The 22,963-nt window shown below is 36.7% G+C and overlaps 1 long non-coding RNA gene across 1 annotated transcript in view; it reads left to right on the top strand.

The window, feature by feature from the left end:
* The window catches only part of LOC135278005 (uncharacterized), a 46,686-nt gene extending 25,879 nt beyond the window's left edge, over positions 1–20,807 (top strand). Inside the window, exon 3 of the long non-coding RNA XR_010345523.1 lies at positions 20,725–20,807. This is a non-coding gene — a long non-coding RNA (uncharacterized LOC135278005). The remainder of the gene's footprint in view (positions 1–20,724) is intronic.
* The last annotated feature ends 2,156 nt before the right edge of the window (positions 20,808–22,963 follow it).

Below are 22,963 nucleotides of genomic sequence, written 5' to 3'. Positions count from 1 at the left end.
GAAGGAGCAGATTCAGGATTCAAAGTTCAAGTCCTATGTTCTGTCTCAAAAAATTAGTACTTTAAAAAACAAAACCAAAAATACACTGTTCTACGAGCCGAGATTAGAAATAAAATCTCTTCATCTTTGGAGACAGTGTAACAGATGCCGCCTGTTCCCTTCATCAGAAATGCCATGAAAGGGATTATAGGACACTGAATTAAATAACCTCTGTGTTCCTTGCAATTCATTAATTCTCTGGTTTTAAGCTACCCAAAGTAGGTAAATGGAAATGAACTGTTAGGAAGAAAGGGACGATGTTTGGGTTAAAAAACTGAATGAGTGAACAAAGCACTACGAATACATGTATTGGCAAAAGTAAGAATAACATTTTATTATTTAAGAATTTCACAACACCTGTATCTCTGAAAAGGGTTTGTCATTTCATTGAAACTCAGAAATGTAATTTTTAAAAATCTCCTTGGAATGTATCTAGTGATAAAGTTTTGATTTCTATACAATGTGTTTGGCTATATCAAGTCAACTCAGGTTACTTTTCATCAATTTTAAAATTTGCTATTTGTGGCCATTATTTCCAGAATAAAAGATGAAAAAATATCACATCAGTGGTTTACTTAAACAAAATGAGGAAAATTCTATTTTTTCAAATCCTGCCACAATAGCTGCATTTTTCAGAAGTTTGCATTTCAGTCTTTAAAGATACTCAATGATTTTCAGATTATGTGTACTACAAATATTCTGATACAGTTTTAGGCCCAAGAAAAACTTAGTCAACGGTATCTGTTCTAATTATTTTTAAATAGTTATATTATGCCCATTTTAGAAAATGTACCGCTTTATTAGCCCAAGTGAGAAAACTTAATAATTCACAGGTATTTCCTTGTAAAATGTCCCTATTGTAACTCATCTGATATTTCTCAAGGTGAGTTGTTGAAGATATTTGATCATTTATACTGTCATCTGAGCCAACTGTTCTTCATTAGGGTCACTATAACAAAATATGCCCTGAGTGTGCGTCATTGAGATGAACATCTGTTAGCAAATAAATCTTTTTGACTCTGTGATTATTATTACAAGAGTGGTGTATGACACAGTAGTTGTTTGAGTAGATAGGCCAGCCATTGGTAACACCAAATGCATCTCTCAGTAATTCTTCTTTCAAGAATAACTCTAAAACAAGACAATTTAACAGGTTAGCTTTTTTCCAAAATGAAGAATATAGATAATGGATTTTTTTTTCAGTCATTTAAGTATAAATTGGGACCTTCCACTCTACTTTTAACTTAGTAAAATTAGATATAATTACATGAACTCCTCATCTCTTTTTGGAGAACAAGAAGTACCTTTTTTCCAAAATGACATTGATTTATTATTTATGTCCAAATGATTAAATAACTGACAAATTAATTAGGATATCCCAGTACACATTCAATGAGAACACTAACAATTTAAAATGTTGGTGTAATTACACACACAAAAAAGCGTACCTGATGTGTCCTGGCAGAGCCCAATTTACATAGGAATTTCTGAAGTGAAACCAGTTTTTATAAATTGTTTCAGGGTCAGCATGCAAAGAAAACACACAATCTGAATAAATGAATATCCCCCTAACGTTCAATATGGTAGTTTTATTTATTAACTCTGGAAGATCTTGTTCATTTCCATTACTTCACCTAAACACTTGCATGTGATTTCTGCTGAAAGGAAAACACTTTCCTCCTTACTGCTGCTCTCAGTACTTCACTTCTGCGCTGTATGTGTGGGTTGTTTCAGTTCTCTGCAGACATCGACTGTGTGTCCTACAGTTTAATTCTGACACCTGGAGTTAGCACAGACCCCACAGTTAAAGGCTGAGTCCCACTTGAGATGCCAGTCGCAATCGGTGGACGCCAGGTTACCCACAACTTGTGTCTGACTTGGATAGAAACTGGAGATTCCCACAACCCCCTTCTCATGTTTGATAATTTGTTAGAATGACTCAGAACTGAGGAAAGTCGTTTACTTACTATTGCTAATTTGTTATGAAAGGATACAGGTCAGGAACAGTCAGATGGAGGAGATGCATAGGGCAAGGTGTTGAGGAGGGCATGGAAGCTCCATGCCCTCTCCAGGCAGTCACCCTCGCAGCACCTCCATGTCTTCACCCAGCCTGGAGGTGCCCCACGCCCCTTCAGTTGAAGTTTTTAATGGAGGCATCACTACATAGGCATAATTGATTAAATCATTAGTCATTAGCAATTGACTCAATCTCCAGGCCCCTCTCCTCCTCCCTGGAGGTCAGAGGTGGAGCAGCAAGTTTCTCCACCCTTTAATCACATTGCTGGTTCCCTTGGCAGCCAGCCTCCCCTCTTCTATCCCTAGGGGCTTTCTGGAAGTCATCCTATTGATGTAAACTCTTATGTGATTGAAAGGGACTTCTTATGAATAAAAAAAGGCCCTCCTTTCACCTTTATTGCTCTTGTCACTTAGAGAATTCCAGGGGTTTTAGGAGCTGTGATCCAGGAACTGTGGAAGAAAATGAAAATATACATTTCTTTCTATATCATAGCATCAAAACTACCAAATTTAAATTTCTAACTCTGGTATCATCTGTTCACAGTCCCCTCTCCCTGAATGCCCTATAAGCACTTTGAGAGCTGTGCTAGAGACCAACACAAAGGTCAGTCTCTAGCACAGCTTTCTTCCCCAGAGTTCCCTCGTTCTTCTCCAGAGTTTCTTGTTAAGATGAATGGCGCTACCATATAACCAGACTCCCAAGATCTAATTCTTTCATCTTCCTTCTCTGTATTCAAATAGCTACCAAGTCTTTTCATTTGTTCCTCATGAATAGCTGTTTGATTTCACGTTCATCTACATTGCAGTTGGTTTTGTTATGATACTTTCCTTGTTCACTGTTTTATTCCTAGCACCAAACATATAGTGGTCACTTAATAAATACTAGTGTTTTGGATGGATGAACACGCACCACAGAGGTTGTCATAGCCTCTTCAGTTGTACCTTTGCTTGTAGTCTTGCTCCAGCCCGTTCCTTTCCTTAAATAATGTATTCTTCATACTACTTCCAGTGTACTTTCTAATATCTAACTTCTGACATGCTACTGCCTTCCACCTCCCCCCATAAGGAAGAGAATTAGTTGAAAATTCTAGAAGGATCTTAGTCTCTTCAGGATAAAGTTGAGACTCCTCTGCATTGTGTTTAAGGGCCTTCCTGAGGCCTTCCATCCTCCTGTTGACTGACTAACCGACTGTCATTTTGCATTCATTCTATACCAATTGCAGTCCCTTAAACATAGCAGGAACTGTAAACTCTCTGTTTTCTCGAGCTCTTGGCTCTCTTTGAATGCATTTTCTTGTTTTGTCCATGCCAACTCTCTTTATTATTCATAATCTTCCATCATGGAGCCTTCTGGATCTAATCAAGCATAGTTAGCAGCATCTTTCATGTCCCTTTAACATATTGTACCCACCTCTGTGTTTACTTACTTGTCCTTGTCCTCAGTAGGCTGTGGGATCCTTTAGGGAAGGATCTATGTCCTTGTTTTATCTTAGTTTACCCAGTCTATCACAGGACCTGACATTTTGGAGCTACTAAGTAAATATATGGAGGATGGATAACATGGCCTTTGTCAATGCCAACTAATTCTGTGTCATGCCACGTGTTATGTATACTTTTCAGCATACTTAGTGCAATAAAACTAAATATTTTAAACCAGTTTTAGCAAACATAACATGGTCCACTTAGTGAACCAATAAATAAATATGAAAGACAATGCAGTTTAATATAAAGAATATTATTCTGAGAGGCAAAATAGCCATGCATCACTTAACAATGGGAATATATTCTGAGAAATGCATCATTAGGCAGTTTCATCATCGTGTGAACACCATAGTGTTCTTAGACAAACTGAGATGGTAGTGGGCTCTACTGTTTCAGTTTGTCTAAGAACACTCGCCTAGCCAATATGCTTTTAGGTAACAAACCTGTACAGCATGTTACTGTACTGAATACTGTAGACAGTTTTAACACAATGGGGTTTTTGTGTTTGTAAACATATCTAAACATAGAAAAGATACAGCAAAAATGTGGTATTATAATCTTATGGCTCCACTGTCCTATATGAGGTCTGTAGTGACCAAAATGTCATTATGTGGTGTGTGGCTATACTTGGTTTCTAACTTCCCTTCTCTTCAGAATTACCATCTGTTGTGTTTTTATGCAGACTATTTAATGTTTCTGGGCCTGAATTTTCTCTTAACTTGCAAAATAGTAATGGTGATATGTAGCTAGAGGTTAGTCCAGATGACGTTCTTATCCTCCTTTCCAACTTAAAAACTCTGCAATGGATTGAGTATTTTTGTGAAAACTTGGTTTCCACTCTCATCCTAAGGATGGTTTTTTTAAAAAAAGAAATTTGTTTTTCTCAAATAGAAACCTTTCTATTAAAAAAGTAAGTTACAGAATAAACACATACATATTTTAATGATGGTAGAAACAAGCTAAAAATGAGTAGCTGTGAGCCTTTTGACTTCTAAAATATCTTGAAAAATGTTTTACAAGATGAGATTTAAAAAAAATACAGACTTGTTGTCCCTTAAAATGTATAAACTAAAATTGCCTTAGGAATTCCAATCTTACTTTTCTCTAAGTCATTTAACTATGATTGCATCAACTATCTATTCATAGGTAGTATTTATCAGTCACTAATATCTCTTGATATCTCAATGTCGTGCAATCAATTCTAAGCATTTGAGGCTGAGCTGATGGGTTAATCACCTTTAAAAGTAAGTATGGTAGGGCATTTTAGATGTAGTCATATAAGCTCGTCAGAATACAAAAACTCTTTTCTTCAGCAGGTATTTTTTGTGCTTTGATTATGTAACTATAAGGTGTTTATTGAACAGAATGTGGAATCGTCCTTAAATCACCTCCTGAGGAATGGTAGTGCCTACTTAAGAGAGGCACTAGACACCTTTCAAAGTCACACAGCCTGTTAGGGCAGAGCTAGAATTGAAAGCCTAGTGTTCTGGCCCTGAGCCCATGCTCCAGCACCCTGTCAATGTATTCTAATGGAGAAGCTAATAAATAAATGGGAAAAATTATTTAATCTCTTTGGATATAAAAGTTGTTATACAGAATTTTGAGCAAGCAGTACATGATTAAGGAATAATTGGTTTTACCAATCCTTCTGCAGCTACTGCAGGATATGTTATTTCCTCATAGGACAACTGCCATTGGTTAATTAATCCAGGTTTAAAGAGTCAAAGAGATAGTTTTGAATAGGAGCAAAAAACAAAACCTCATGTTGTACAAGCAGGCATGCCTTCTGTGTGTGTTCTCCAGCTTCATGACTCACTAAGGCTGTGAAAGATGAAAGTTGTCTTGGAGAAAACACTGCTGCTACCATAAATGGTGCCCTCATCTGTACATGGAAATAGACGGACCATTGTTTTCTCCTTTGTGATAAGAATCAACTCTTCTGAAATTATGATGGCTAGGAATATCAATGAAGGCCTTTTGGGGAAATGAAATATATTTTTTAATATACATGTTATTCTTTAATGTGGATTTTATTTAAAGACTCAGTGAAGTCATCCTTCTCACTTTTTGAGAAAGCTAGAGCTCACCTGAAGCTTTAATTATATGACAAGTTTGGGGATTTTTGTACAGATGAGAGTTGTACTGACGGTAAAGTTTCCCAATGCAGTGACTACTCACATAATTTTTGACAGTTAACTAATCTCAAAACTGCTTCAATTATCTTGTTTTCCATAGTGAGAAATTTAATTAAAACAGTACAGATTGTGAAAAGGTTATTTATGAAAATGCATTTTAAATGTGAATTGAAAAGCCTAGGGACACCTTTTTATTTTAGATAAAAAGATGAAGGTTCTGTAATTTTTTATATTCATTTTACCAGAAGCCAGGGTAAGAGCAGTATGCAATTTACTTGAAATGTCTATCAGGAGCCTCACAAGTCAGTCGTTTTCCTAAATTGCTTGAAAGGTTGACTTATTTTAGAAATGTAAGACTTTAGGAAATCAGTCCAGATTTAAAATATATGAGTATGGAGGGGTTGTTTTTTTTTTTTTTTTTCCACAACAGCAGCAAAAAAACACCTTATTAAGGAAATGGAAAGCTCTAAAATGAAAATGTCATTAAGGCATGGAAAGGAAAATTTGCTGTCATAATTAGTCTTGCCCATCCAAGTTAGTTGAGCTATGATGGTTTTATTTGAGCTGGTGTGACAGATGTAACATATCCCTCAGGTGAATTAGGGTGAGACAGGGAAAGGAACTTGTGAACCACTAGATTATTCCTTTGTTATAATGGATTTTCTGCAAGAACCTGCCATGTTAGTTTCATAATTTTCAACCAGCATTCATAGAACACGGTCTCTGCTTTTAAGTAGATGAGAGTCTAAGAAGGAACATAATGTTGGGGAGGAAAAATAATTTTCCCTCTACCCTCTGAGTTCTTAGCTGGAATGGACCCAAAAGAAAAATAAGTTTTTTGACATGCGTATTTTATATATATGTGAGAGATACTCAGGTAATTAGTAAATCTCAAAGAAATGTCTTAGGACTCTGGTTTATATAGCACCTTCAGTAAAGAACAGTACATTTTTGCAGAAATGACTAGATAGACAAAGGCAAAAGACTGTAAGTTTCTAGGGAGTACAAATTCTAGAAAAGCAAATAAATGGAAGTTTGTTATGTAGATTCCTCTGTTGCCATCTCAGGCTAACAAGGGTCTAGAGGTATCTTGGTGGGCCTCGGTGTCTCAATCCTATAATCCCAGCAGTTTGGGAGGCTGGGGTGGGAGGATAGCTTGAGGCCAGGCATTCAAGACCAGCCTGGACAACATAGTGAGACCCTGTCTCTACAAAATATAAAATAAATTTAAGAAAATAAACTTTTTTTCAGTGATCAACCTTTGTCCCTCCTGGTAGAGAGGGGATGAGGGAAACCTTTGCCTTTATAAATTTATGTCTTGCTTTGATGCAGATATAAGAGGGCAGAGAGCTTTTTTAATCTGCTGATTCTCGATTAGCTTCAGCTCAAAATAATCTTTAAGCTAAAGTGGCTTAATTTTGGGGTGGCATGCCACATCTCCTGAAGTAGCTATCACCTTCACTTTGAATCCTTTCCTAATTACCTGTATATTCTTTTCCATTTTACTTTAAGTAATCAGTGGTAGGTCGGAGCCATGCCTTTTGATCTACAGGAACCAGTATATAGTATATACTCAATGTTAGATTTCTTTCTCTTTTTTTTTTTTTTTGTTTTTTTTGTTTGCTTGAGACAGGGGTCTTGTTCTGTCACTCAGGCTGGAGTGCAGTGGTGCAGTTACAGCTCACTGCAGTCTCAACCTCCTGGGCTCAAGCAAGCCTCCTGCCTCAGCTTTCTGAGTAGCTGGCACCCTAAGTGTGTGCCACTGTGCCCAGCTATATATTTCTTTTCTTTATAGAGACAAGGTCTCACTTGTCTCTATACAATAAGACCTGTCTTATAGAGACAAGGTCTCACTTGTCAAGAATGGTCTCAAACTCCTGGCCTCAAGCAACCCTCCTGCCTCAGCTTCCACAAGTGCTGGGATTACAGGTGTAAGCTACTTTGCCCGACCTGGATTTCCTGATACAGAGACAAAACACAATTAACCTTGAGAATTAGAACACCCATAATTGACTTCTATACAAAGAATAGGAGGAACAAACAGGGAAGAATAACTGCTTGATGGAGGGTGATAGGACTTTACCACAGGAAGGGAATGAGTAGCACTCAGGTAGGAGGAACCAAGAGGACTCTGCACAAACTCTATGTGATATTTAAAGGCATAGACACAGGAGAGATCTTAGTATACTGCAGTCAGCCAGAAGAATTTGGGTGATGGTCCATTATTAATGAGGTTTACTATCATCTTTATCTTTACACATTTTTATTAAGTTTGTTTATAGGTAGAATAGAGTGTGAGGTATATAACAGGATATGGAATCAGGTCTATGGTGGTTAAAAGTAAACAAAATAAAAAAAACAGTAGAAGCACATTGTCAGGTTGAGTGACAGAAGTGGAAGGCCAGCTGGCCATCTCGATATGTTCTTACAGTGTGGCATTATCCTGGGAAGTTCACTACAGCACAGAGTCTGGCCCTCAATTTTATACAGAGTAGTACAATACAAAGTCTGTACTACAGTACAGAGTCTGGCCCACTATGATAGAGCCAGGCAGTATATCATAGTGGTTAAAAGCAAAGTTGGGAGCCAGACTGACTTTCAAATCCTTGCCCTGTCTTTAATTGCTATGTAACCTTACTGAAATTGCGTAACTGTTCTGTGCCTCAGTTCCTAATTCAAAGATGGATATACTAGTGCTTGTAAGATTAGGTAAAAATGATCATATGGAACGTACTTGACATCTGACACATAAAAGGTGATAAATAAGTATTTTATTGTTGTTGGCTCACTTCAGTTTACCGGTGTAGCTCAATCTTTCAGGGAATGCTCTTTTGTATATTGGACATTAATATATAAAAATTGTCATATCCAGTGCTATTCACATGTGCTAGAATGACTGAAATTAAAAAAGTACTTTCAGTTGTTGACTGGGATGTGGCACAATAGGAACTCTGATGTGTTGCTGTGGGAATGTACACTGCTATAACCACTTTGGAAAAATGTCTGGCACATTTGGCTGTCTGTTAAAGTCGAGCACATGCCTCCCCTAGCAGTCCTGCTTCTGGGTCATTCCTCAGCAGAGATGCGTACTTGGATGCACTGGAAGACTTGTGTAAGAATTCTGTAGGCAAAACCTAGAAAGAAGCAAAATGTGTATCAACAGTAGAATGGATGAACAAATTATAATATAATCATTTAGTATTTTAAAGCAATAAGAATAAACCAATTGTTGCTACAGACAACATCGATGAATCTCACAAGCATAATGCTTAGTGAAAGAAAAATAGCACAAAATAGTAGATATTCTGGTTTCATTTATAGAAAGGTCAAAGCAGGCAAAACTCATTGATGGTGCTGAGAGCCAGGATGGTGATTACTTGTGGGGGAATATGGTGACTCAGAGGGAACAAGCGCAGCTTCTGGCAACTGTTGATGTTCCATTTCTTGATCTGAGTACTGGTTACTCTACTTTACTCCTGCTGTGTAGCTTAGTTGTACACTTGGTGAGAATTCACTAAGCTGTGCACTTAGGACTTTACCTTTTACGACTTATTTTATGCTTGAATAAGAAGTTTAAAAATACGACCAATTTGTGAATTAAGAGAATTGATACGACAATAGACCAGATGCTCTCATTTGTAACAGAAGAGCATATCTTTCTTCAAGCAGATCTGTTATTAGACCACGTGATAATCTGAAGGTTTCTCAGTGAGTCTAAAAGCAGAGCAGAGAATAATCTTAATGCAAATATTATAAAATTCTGATAGCCTGTTCTTACATTTTCGCTATATAGAAGCCTCTGCACTGTGAATTACATGTGCCTTTTGGTGAGTCAGGAGCCATTTCCCCTTTACAGTGAGACTAAAGACACTTGACCTATCTCATCTGGCCCATCGTTCAAAGGGGGGCTGTTGCTCTCAAGGAAGAGCACTCAGAAGAATGAATGAATCAGTATAAATCCATGACTAACTGAATGCTCATCCTGTGCCAGGCACTGGGAACACAGTGGTAGACGGGCAGATGAAGCCCCTGTTCTCATGGATACTGCATTTCTACTGGGAGATGTGGGCAGTAAATAATACATATTGGGTGTTGATGAAAGTCAGCTTCCAGACTCATGCTGGGCATGACTACAAAAGGTGAAACATCAACAAATTAAAAAAAAAAAACTTTGACGGCATGAAAGCTAAAATGGCTAAAAAATAATCATAACTGGGCCAATAGCTTGGAGGAAAATGGAAATGAAAGTCAATTTTCCTCTGAATCACAGAGTATGAAAAATGACTGGTGTGACTGTTTCCTCAACTTTCCTAAGAATAGTACATACTAGTATCATTCTAAATACAGAGGAAAGACATAATTCATTTTACACATAGTGGATGTCTTAGGAAGTCAAGGTCATTCTCTGGTGGAAGCCTGGTAAGAAATACTGCTATGAGCTTCTGCTCATTTCTAAAGAAGGCAGATGAGAATGTGAATTGAGTCTTAAAAGAAATCTAGAGCTTGGAGAAGTTTTTAAAAATGGGGCTTAAGGGTCTACCCAGTTTAGATGAAGGAACAGATAAATCCCCTGGGCTGGTAGAATGGATCCCAAAGAAACTATACTTCCAGAGGATGCCTGATGGTCAGCTTGCAATTTTAACACTTTTTTATGGGGCTAAGGTTAACCTAGAATTGCTAATTCTCCTATGTTGGAGAAATACAGCAACATAGTACTGACATTATTGTTTTCATGTGTATTTGCATATATTCAGTACAAAACTACAAGCATACGAGAAGGTACTATAATAAAGAGCTAAGGAAAACTATAGAAGCAGACAGAATGGATTCAGATAGCAAACATTAACTGTACTCAATTATAGTAAAGGAATTAAAAAATAAATTTGATGATTTAAACAAAGAACTGTAACATATAGAAAAATTGACATTTTGTGACTGAGAAGGACCAAAACTGAAAAGAACTACATGGATGGGTTTAGTAGCAGATTAGACACAGCTGGAGAAAGAACTAGTGCACTGGATGTTAGATCAACGGAGCATGAAGGTAAGAGACTGGACCAGGTGCAAAGGACCCTGAGCACAAAATCTCTCTCTCATGGCCACCTTACTCATTTAAAGCCCAGAGGTTCCACATGGTCGGGTCCCTGCCCCTCTCTCCTGGTTCACTCCACTTTTACTTCTTGTCTTAATGTATTCCTGCTGCTGTAACAAAATTACAATATTAATGAACTATAATAATTAGATGTAATTAGATATCTTAGATGGATAATTTATAAAAGAAATGTATTCTCACAGTTTTGGAAGCTGTGCAGTTCAACATCAAGGCACCGACAGATTCAGTGTCTGGAAGGCTTGACTCTGATTCATAGAGGTGCCTCTTACTGTGTCCCCACAGGGCCGAAGGGCAAAATGGATGGCAGTGACGGGAGGGTCAGGCAGCTCTCTGAAATCTGTCACAAAGGCATTAAACCAGTTCATGAGAGTAGAGCCTTCATGTCTTAAGTACTTCCCAAGAGGCCCAACTTCTTAATTCCACCACAGTGGACATTAAGTTTCAACATAAATGCTGCAGGTACACAAACATGCAAACCACAGCACCCCTCTACCTCGTGGCCTTTATGCTTGCTGTTTATTCTGTCTGAAATGCTCTCCCCCTAGTCCCGTAAACTCCGTGTGGCCAGCTCCCTCACCGCTTTCACATTTGTATTCAGAGTCTCTTGACTATAAGGACCTCCTTGGCCACAGTGTCTAAAATCTCAAACCTCCCCAAACTCTCATTATCTTACATACTGTATATTTAGATTGGTTTTGTTCTCTGCTTCCCCATGAGGACAAAGATTTTTGTTTTGTTTGTGTTTTTAATGCTGTATCCCCAGTGCTCAGCACAGTAACTGACACAGTCGGTGTTCAACAACGTCTGCTTCCCAGACGTTCCCAACAACGTCTGCTCTAGGATAGGTGGAAAGATGGCTATAAAAACCTGTAGCATGATACAAGGTTAATATGGACCCAGGAAAATTTAGTTAGTCCCATTTTCTTCTATCTTTGTGGAATTTCTGATTTAATTTCATTTTTCTTTAATTTTTCATTTACAGTTAGTTTTCCCTTTACTTGTTTGTAGGATTTCTGACTTCATTGTTATTTTGGTTTTCTTTCACTGTATTTTTCAGCACCTTGACAAATCAAACAAATGCAATTCTATCTCAGCTGGATATGAACTAAGAGAAGACATCTTATGAATGATTGACACAGACATATTTTAAAAGTCTGTATTCAGATGTAGTAGAATGGCAGCTAATCTTGGTCAGTCATTACCTAAAAAACAAAGTAGTTAATATGAATATTTGCAGGATGGAAATGTAGACATCACATTTTAGAGAAAGTTTTAAGAATTCATCATATTCTATAAAAGTCAGATACCTGGATAGCTTTGATTTTTCTCTGGCCTGACAGCCTGAGAGTGTTAAAAGGAATAGGTTTTTAACTAAAACAGAACTACCTTTATTCCTTTATTAGGTATGAACTGTGCCAAACAATTTTCATAAATATTTTTTGGCTACTCCTCCCACAATCACTGGAAACAACCAGGAGGCGTATTGTGATTCCCATTTTGCAGATTTTTAAATGGGAATTCAGAGAAATTAGTGATTTCCCCAAAGCCACACAGCTAGTAAGTAGTAGAGTGGGAGTTTGAACATAGTCATCAGACTCCAAACACTGATACAAAGACATTTTATTAGTCTAGAAGTCACATAATATTTTCCTCACAGCCATAAAATTAACAACTGGGCATGTGATTTAATTCTTAAAGGATGCCTTATTTAAATGATATGAGAATGATTCTTATTTAGAATCATGGTAATATGGTAACTTTTATCTTTAATTATAAAATAATTTGACTTTGTGATTTGCTCACTATCTAATTAGTGAGTCTCAGAGGTGACACTACATCAACCCAGATACTATTTCCCAGAACTCCAGTGAAAATTGAATTTCTGAAAAGACTGTTTCAGTTAATGTTTGTTTTTTAAACTCAAAATAATCATTGCAAGACTAAGCTTTTAACACTGTGTTTTATATGAAAACTTTTTACATGTTGAAGTGACCAGTTATTATCCCAATTAAAGTGAAATGTCAGATAGCATAATTACATTCTTTTAAAAAGACTCAAAACTGAAACAGTATTTTAACAATCACTCTTTTGTAAATTCATCTGTTCATTTAAAATGATTTTTCCCAGGTTTAAATGTAACTTTACTTTGGACAGAAATAGAATTAAATAGGTCATGCTGTTTCCTTTATCCTGGAAAATCTCTTCTTTTCAAAGCAAGATTTCTGTGGTGTTTGGCCACTTTGAGTTTTCTAGGTCGGGAATGACAAATGAAGACTCTCCACCTGTATTAGAACACATCTTCCCTTCCTGTAGTCTGGCACCCACCAAACAGACAGCTCACCTCTGCCAGTTCAATGCCGTTTCTAAGCTAAAAAGTCAGACTTGATGAACAAGCAAGTCTTTTTAATGAGGCGAGCATTATTTATGTTTATAATAACGTTAATTTCTCATCCATGTTTGTTCACTGTTTTTAATAATGTTCTGACTTTCAAAAGTAGAATACAGTGCTCCATAGGCAGTTTTTCTGCTGAGGGCAGGGAATCTAAGACCGTTACTTAATGTTTGACAGAAAATGATATAGGTGAGTTCTTGTCATCAAATTTTACAGTATTTTAATGCACACTACATTTTATTATATAATATCTCCTCAAGTTACATTCTTCTTAAAGAAGCACTTACTACATTTCCTGCCACTTGTCATTAATTAGTTCTTTTCTTCATTTATTTATTCAACAAACATGACCACATGCCTCCTATGTGCTAGACAGTCAGAATACAAGAGGAAAGGCCTGCTTTTTACCCTTAAGGACCTTGCAGTCTAGTGAAAGAGAGAGGAGGCAAAGAAATAATTACAGGAGCTGTGAATATACAAGTTATTAGTTATCATGGATGCACAAAGGAGAGAGGGATAATTCAGCCTGGAGTCTTCTTGTTGGCTCACCAGAAAGGTGATGTCAGAGGAAATAGCCTGTGCGGAGGAATTGCGGTGTGAGATGACACAGCTGCCGCAGGGCGTCAGGCAGGTGCTGAAGCACACAGCACCAAGCAGCAGTGGCAGGCACCATCCGGGGGTGAGTTGCTAAGGGCATAACTGTGAGAGGCTTAGGAATTTGTTCTTTATCTTGTATCTTTATTTATTGTGTAATCTCCCCCTGTTGTTCTCAGGACAGAGTAGTGCAGAGTGGAGATTTTAAGCAGGGAGGGAAGCAATACAAGTGAGGATTTGGATTCTAGCTGTATAAATTTGGAGGAATGTTTAGATAAGGAAGCATTAGGAAGCTGGGATCAGTTAGGGTCTCTGACTAGTCCAGTTGAAGAATTTGGAATGATTCTAATGAATCTAATAATTCTAAATGAAATGATTCACATTGGGAATGTAGAGAATGGGGGATGGGTATGAGAGAAATTTAGGGAGATTAAAAATAGACTCATTGGCTAGGTGAAATGACAATGGGATGCTAAAGCAGAAAGCATTGATTTTTATCCAGATAGAAATGCCTTCCTAGGTGTGTATGGACTGGCAGATTCTCACCACAGTGTTAGAGATCTCTTGTATCTCCTGCACTGCCTTGTGCACAAGTGCAGGGCCTTATATATAAAGTGCAAAGAAAGGGATAAAACATCTTTGCAGTAAATTTTGACAACATAGGATTGTTTTATATATGTATGCATGTATTTATTTATTTTTGAGATAAGGTCTTGCTCTGTCATCCAGACTGGAGTGCAATGGCATGGTCTTGGCCCTGCATTGCCTTGGTCTGAAGCCTCTGCCTCCTGGGCTCAAGCAGTCCTTCCACCACTTCCCTCTCTAGTAGCTGGGAATACAGGTGCTCACCACCATGCCTGGCTAATTTTTGTATGTTTTTTAGTGGAGGCAAGGTTTCTCCATGTTGCCCAGGATTGTCTCAAACTCCTGGGCTCAAACGATCTGCTCACCTCAGCCTCCCAAAGTACTGGGATTAGTAAAGGAGCTTTATTAAGCTTCTTCCAGAGGAAATCCTTTAGGTTGCTTATAACTTTTTACTGCCAGGTTTCCTCACTTTTGGTCATCTGATGAATGGCTAGAGGCTCCAGAGATGTATGGATCAACCGAGGAAAACTCAGGAAAGAGATGAGAGGACTAAGCAGAGAAGGATTTGGCCTGCTTTGCCTCGAGAGGCATTCAATCCAGCAATGTAATGAGCATCTTTTGAGTCCTCATTGTGTTCCAGGCACTGTTACTACTCTGTGCCTGATGTGATGGTGTGAAAGATTGAAAAAGACATAATCCATATTCAGAATGGTAGGTAAGGCAAAAAGCTAGGCGTACCCTATGCAGTCCAGTAATGGAAGTATATATATTAGGTCCATTGTTGGCATAACAAAGGTATCATAGACTGTTTTCATGGGACTGAGAAGTTATAACAGAATTGGAAGCTCTCATTTAAGCATCACCGGGAAAAATTCACTAGACAGAGAGGGCAGGCCAGAGACTTATAGGAAACAGCACATGAACTAGAAATAATCATTGCATTGGAGGCACAGGACACATTGCAGAAAAATGAGACTGGCATGAAGACTGCAGCTTGTCAAAGTGGGGATGTTCTCTAGGAGCAAGTAGGGAAATGTGAGAAATTACATATTTAGGTATAAAGAAAATCTTGCAGCATTTCTGAGCAGTGCCAGCAGTGAAGTGTAGTGAGTTTCTCATCTCAGGTTTTGGCAAGCTTTTTAAGAGTAGATTCTAAGTTTAGATGTGTGCTTGATCTAAATCTTTGACATCTCCTTTTATATTTTGATTCCACTCAATTATCTGTTGAATTATAGCAAATAATGCACTCACTATTTCTTTTAAATTTTTATCTTAGCCTCAGAAACATCTACAGGAGAATTTTATAACATAAAACTGTATAAATAAAAAATGAGCAACCAGTGGTTGAGAACACTGGAAGATAAACGCATTAGGGAAAAAAGGGAGGCCTGCTAAACTCTCAGATCACCCAGTCCTCAGACAAAAACACTTAAGGGTTAGAGGCTTTTACCCAGCTCCACTGCCCTCTACTATTCCTCTTTTTAATCATTTCCTGAGTCATTTTTCTATTGGTTAATCTCCCTTCACTGTTGTTATCATCCAGTATCATCCAGTGACCTCATCTCTTACCTTGTGATAACAGTAGATGTTCAGCAAGAATTCTCTGTGCTCCCTGCCTGGAAACTTAGACACTGATTTGCAGTCACACTCAGCTTTTCCTCCTTTTCTTCTGTTGCACTCTGCTTCATGCTTCCCTATATGTTTCAAGTGTTGTCCACTGAACAAATAACACTTGTCATAATGGAAGTACAAAATATTCACCACCATGGCCAAATCTAACTGTGAAATCATCGTTAATGAAATCTTGTGAAAATTACAAATTTAACCTCCTAAAATCTTGAGTATAAAATTACTAAAGTCAGTAATGCAAAGACCTAAACAATCTGAAAATTCAGATAAATTGCTAATGTTGTAATAGCTGACAGAATAATTGAGTAAGGAATGGGTGTCATAACTGTAGAGTTAAAATAGTATACTGTTTAGAATTCCAGTCATTTACAATCTTGATTCTTTAGATATGCGCCGAAACAGAATTATTTATTTGAAGAAGCATATTTTTTCCAAGCTAACAGATTACTGAAGAAACCATGATCTTTGCATTTTGCCAAACTGTATACATGATACAGTGACCTAGTTGTGAATCTTAACCTTCATCTTCACCATTTCTGTTTCATGCCCACACACCAAGAGATATTTCATAAACGCAGCATGAATGATGTCACTCCACATTCAAATCCTTGTTCCTTAACTTGGTCCTTCATGAACTAGCGTATGATTTTCTGAGTCTCCTCTTCTGTTTGTACCTTGCAGTGGAACCACAACAAGCTATTTGATTCTTCGGATGAGCTTAGTTCTTGTCTCTTTCTGTACCTCTTGTTTTGCACCTGCTGTTCATTCTGCCTAATTTTAATTTTTAATGACTATTTTAATGGCAACTTCTACTTTGCTGTGCTTTGAAACTGATTTCTAGCATTGATACACCTGGGAAATTTTCTTCTACTTTCTCTTTCCTAATGGTCTGTCCCACCTCAGTGCCTACCCTCGACACAGCAGTTGACTTGTAGAATTATAGTTGTCTCTTTAGATGTCTGTCATCTGTGTCCCACTACACCTCATGTCACCCTGCTTACTAGACTAGGATGCTTCTTTCCAACCATGGTGTCTAGCAGAGTGCCAGAAATGGCATAGGTGCTAAATGAAGGTTTAATAGGAATTTTCCTTCCATTAGGAGCCTCCAGCTTCTTTTAATTCATAAGAATTATTTGTAATGTCTGCATTTTGCTAGTTACCTGATAACCAAAGTCATCTCAAAATATTTGTTTGTTTGTTTTCTGACAGCTTTTTCTTCCTTGACTGACTATTGGAAGATCGTAGTCAAATTAGTAATCTACCTTCAGCTACTATGAAGAATACTTTGGCTTGCAAATTGTGTTATAATCATATTTGTGACTTTTATTATCCTCTGCCCTCATTTAATGACTATCACTTTATATTATCCATTGTCATCAAAATACCTAACATACAGCTCTTTGACAAATACTCAGTTGCTCTTTTCTAAAATTTTTTTTAAACATTAGTGATTATATATAAATTATGTCTTACTCCTACAAAGACAGCACTGTCCCTTCATGTTAACATTTGTTTTACAAAGTTGAAAGCTTTATAGTACCATACTGTTTTGATTACTGTAGCTTTATAGTAAATTTTGATCTGGGAAGACTTATGGTCTATCCTGAAGAATTTTCCATGTGCAGTGGAATTAGCATTCTGCTTCTTTTGAGTAGATTTCTCTATAGATGTCTGTTAGGTATAATTGATTTGTATTGTTCAATTTTTTTTTTTTCTTTTTTGGCCTTCTTTCTAGATATTTACTTATTACTGAAAAACTGTTGATGAAATACTCAACTATTATTGTTGAATTATGTTTCTCCCTTTAATTCTGGTAGTTTTTGCTTCATGTATTTTGAAACTCTTGTTACGTGTGTGTGTGTGTGTGTGTGTGTGTGTGTGCGTGCATAAATGCTTATAATGATTTTACCTTAATGAATTGCTCTTTTTATCATTTTTTAAAATGTCATTTTTCTCTAATAACAATTTTTGTCTTAAAGTCTCTTTTATCTAATGTTAGGTATTATAGTCACTTTAATACTCTTTTAGTTAGTTTTCTTGGTATATCTTCTTCCATACTTTTCTTTTAAACCTGTATTTATCTTTGAACCTAAAGTTTGTCTCTTATAAACAGCATGTGGTTGGATCATTTTTCCCATGATGCTAATTTCTGCCTTATAATAGGTGTGTTGAATCCACTTACACTTAGTGTAATTACTGATAAGGTAGGATTTATACCTGCCTTTTTGCCATTTGTTTTCTACATATTTTATGTCTTTTTTGTACCTTACTTTCTTCTTTTGTGTTAAACGTTTTCTTTCTTTTTTTACTGCACTACTTTGTTATTTCTTTTTCTACATTTTTATGTTTAAATTATTTGTATTGCTTTCTCAGAATTAAACCAACACAAAAACTTTGCTCTTTAATAGCTCCATTCTCTCCACTCATTTTTGTCTTATTACTGTCATGCAGATTACATCTTTATACATTGTATACCCATCAACATGGATTTATAGTTCTTTTATGCATTTGTCTTTTAAATTGGATAAAAGGAAAAGAGATACAAATAAAAAATATGTTGATACTATATTTTATATTTACCTAAGGATTTACCAATGTTCTTTGTTTTTTTCATGTGGATTCAAATGACCTTTTTTTAAATTTCTCCTTCATTTTTGGAGGATAGTTTTGCTGGATAGAGAAATTTTAGTTGACAGTCTTTTTTTTTTTCTTCTTTAATAACATTAATATGGCTTCCCATTGTCTTCTGGCCTTTATGGTTTGTGTTAGAAATCACCTGCTAATATTATAAAAATGTCTTACATGTGATAATTTGCTTCTCTCTTGCTGCTTTCAAAATTTTCTCTTTCTCTTTGTCTTTCAACAGTTTGACAATAACCATGTCTACATTTAGGTCTCTGAGTTTATCCTTTTTGGAGATTATTGAGCTTCTTGGATGTGTAGATTATAGTTTTTCATCATATTTTGGAAGTTTTCAGCCATTGTTTCTCAAAATACTCTCTCTACTTCTTTCTCTTTTTTCCTTTGGGTCTGTCAGTATGTGTATGTTGATATGTCTGATGCTGTCCCAGAGGTCTCTGATACTCTGTTCATTCATCTTTTTTTTCTCTTCCTCAGACTGGATTTTCTCAACTCATCCATCTTCAAGTTGACTAACTTTTTTCTTCATCCTCTTACATCTGCCGATAAGCTTCTTGAATGAATATTTTACTTTAGTTATTGTACTTTACATCTTAAGAATTTATTTTGATTCTTTATGTTTTCTGTATCTATATTAATATTTGTTTGATGAGACACTTTTCTTACACTTTAGTTGGTTAGAAAGTATATTATTTAATTCCTTGACTACACAGCTATACCCTGTATATACCAAAATCCACACATACTCAAGTTCCATAATCAGCCCTGCAGAACACACATATTTGAAAAGTTGGTTCTCCATATATATGAGTTTCACATTCTATGAATACTGTATTTTCAATTCATATTTGGTTGAAAAAAATCTGTACATAAGTGAACCCACACAGTTCAAAGATATGTTGTTCAAGTGCCAACTGTATTGAAAATAACCAAATTAAAGTCTTTGTCTAAAAGTCCAAAGTCTCAGCTTCCTCAGGGACCGTTTTTATTGACTACTTTTTTTCTTCTGTAGGGACATACTTTTGTGTGGTTTTTTGCATGTCTCAAATTTTTTTTGGTTTCAAACTGAACGTTTAATGTGTAAACTCTGGAAATCAAAAATTTCCAGTGTTTCCTATTTGTTTTTATTTGTTTAGTGACTTTTCTAAACTAATGTTATAAAGTCTCTATTTTTTGTGTGTTGCTATTGAAGTCTCCTCTGTGTTAGTTTAGTAGTCAGCTAATGATTGGGCAGAAATTTTAGTAAATGCCTGGAAGCTTTCTAATCTTTGCCAAGGCTCTCTGGGTGCATATTGTAATTCATGCTTCACCTCAAGATCAGCTAGAAGAGAGAGCTCAGAGCTCTCTCAGGTCTTTTCTGGGCAGGAATGTGGCACTATGCATGGTCCCAGCCTTCCAGATTGCCAGGAATAATTCAGAGCTTTCCAAGGCCTGTTTTGGACACCTCATTCCCCACTTTTCTTTTGAAGGTTTTTGATTAGCCCATTGTTTGTTTAGTTTTTCTTGACTACCTTAGGCTGCAGAAATTTCAAACAATTGGCTCTAATTATTTTCTTCAAATACTCTGAGGAAAAAGGTATTTCACAAAGGGTGAGGTCTGAGTCAGGTCAGATGAAAACAGTGCTTTAGGAATGAGGTTTTGGCAGAACTCCAGCCTTGTTCTGCCCCTTCTAGTGTCATGCAGACTCCTGGTGATTGTGGCTGTTGGTTTTCAAGGTTTCTGCAGAGCTGGGGAATGGGGCATGGGAATAAGACCAAGTTATAACAGCACAAAGATCACTGTTCTTAGCAGGATTCAGCTATTTAAAAAAAGAAGAAAGACAATGTATTCTAGAGCTCTGCAGTCTTTTGGTTAACTTTCTGGGTTCTGAAAATGGTGATTCTGACCATTTTTACCAATTTCTCTTTGCTTTTGTAGAGAGACTGTTGGGAGGTTCTCCACCATTTTCACTGAAGTCACTCCTATATTTTTCTTTATGCTATAATTAGACATGTAATTAAATGCTAGCTGAATTAATGGAAATTCACTAAAAGCAGAATGCTTCTTCCTCTTTAGAAACTTCTCTGAATATTTCTGTACTTCTCCTGTTATGTTTTAGGACTATGATGATGGATATGGCACTGCTTATGATGAACAGAGTTATGATTCCTATGATAACAGCTATAGCACCCCAGCCCAAAGGTAAGAGTCAGTCTTTATTACAGACCCCACAACAGAAACCATTCCCTTCCACATTCATATATTCTGGGAAAAGTATGGCAGTCAGCTAGAGAGGGTAATTTGGCCTGTTTTAATAAATGTTTAAATGGACAAGCACTACCTGTTCTAGCAACCAGCATGTATTACCCTACCCAAGTTTACCATAATGTTAAAGAAATCAGGCTTGGGAAATAAAAATTGAAGTTTTAGTCTAAAAATTAAGTATTCAGTATATTTTAGGTAGAACAATGGCCTCAAGCTCTGTGACTATTTAGTCTTAAGGCCCAAAATTACATTGGAAATTTGTAAGTATTCTACATTGTCAGTGCCTAGAGAAGAAGGTTTAAAAGTTTTGATTCCTATTCATAGAACATTTCAATTTCTAAGCAGCAACTCTCCTGTTTTCTAACAACTTCAGACTCCTTCCTGTGAATAATGACTTAGTTGTGATTTATTTTCCAACGAAATACTTACCCACAAATAAGCAAATGTTACCAGAGACAAAACAGAGCTTCAAAGTTACCTCTTCTGATAATATTACCTTGATGTTCATTGATATATGAAATTAGTGTTTCTTATGTTTAAAATTCTAAGTGGAAGACAAAGGTATACATACACACCAAACAAAATATTGGCTTTATAGTGATTATGAAGCATAAGTAAAGATGGACTATGAGGTGATTTTGATGAAAGCACAGATTCACTTTTGAACTCATCCGGTTCAAGTCGAGCTTTGAACTCATAGATTCTCTTATTTGTTAACTCTGGTACTAAGGTAGATAGGGATATAAAAAAACCATGTTTTTGCTCATACCAAATTTTATTCTTCTGTAACTCGTAAGTATTGAGTAGCCTTCAAACTTTGACTGTCAACTGGTCTTTGTTGGTGGAAGCCTGTATGTCATGTTTGTGCCCTTTAGTGTGTCGAGGGTAGACCTAACACTTATGGAGCCCAGTGGCTAGCATGTGATGAATGCTAGGTAAGACTTTGTATACACTGTCTCATTTAAGTATAACAGCAACTTTATGAAATATATGGCATTGTTTTCATTGTATACGTGAAGAAAAGGGGCACAGAATTAAGTAATTTGCCAGAAATCACACAGAAAGTGGAAAGATGAAATTCTAAGTCACATATTCTAATTCAAAGATTTGTACCCTTTATAAATAAACAAGTCCTTCTCTGATTTTGTTTAAAAACATAAATATCCACAAATATTTCAATATGTACTTTAAATATCCTAGCAAAGCAAGTCTCCCGCCCCCACAGCATTTGCTGAGTGCTTACTATACTCCTGGCACTGTTTCTGTAAGTTTTGTAAGGCCTTACAGTCTGGGTTGTCTGAACACATCAGTCCTGACAACAATCCTACAAAGCTGATGGTATTGCTGTAGATGAGGAGATCAGATAACCAAGAGACTCTGGCCCTTGCTTGTGACTGAACAGCTGATGAAATGGTAACTGAAGTGTGTGACTGCCAGTGCATATTCTTACCCTGGTGCATTTGTGCGAGAGTCTCACTGCACATATCTGTTAGTTCTGTTCCCATATCTATTATATACAGTCATGCATCATTTAATGACTGGGATATGATCTGAGAAATGCATCCTTAGGCAATTTTGTCATTGCATGAACATCATAGAGTGCACTTACCCACCTACATGGTATAGCCTGCTACACATCTGGACTGTATGGTCTACCTGCACAGCATGTTATTGTACTGAATACTGTAGGCAGTGGATACACAATGGTGTTTGTGTATATAAATATAGAAAAACGTCAGTAAAAATGTGGTATAAAAGATAAAAAGTGGTATACCCATACAGGGCACTTAACATGAATGGAGCTTGTAGGACTGGAAGTTGCTCTTAGGTGAGTCAGTGAGTGAGTGGTAAGTGACTGTGAAGGCCTAGGCCGTTACTGTGCACCACCACAGACTTTATCAACACTATACACTTAGGCTACACTACATTTATTAAGAAGTGTTTTTCAATATTAAATTAACCTTAGCTTACTGTAATTTCTTCACTTTATAAACCTGTAGTTTTAATTAATTTTTGACTCTTTTAGTGTCTGAAACACATGAAATACTCTTGTAATAATACTTAGCTTTTGTAGTTTTTGACTCTTGTAATAA

Source organism: Aotus nancymaae, unplaced genomic scaffold (genome assembly GCF_030222135.1).
Source record: "Aotus nancymaae isolate 86718 unplaced genomic scaffold, 86718_ANA_hifiasm-v0.15.2.pri h1tg000036l, whole genome shotgun sequence".
Taxonomy (NCBI): Eukaryota; Metazoa; Chordata; class Mammalia; order Primates; family Aotidae; genus Aotus; species Aotus nancymaae.
This window is presented reverse-complemented; position numbering and strand designations above follow the sequence as displayed.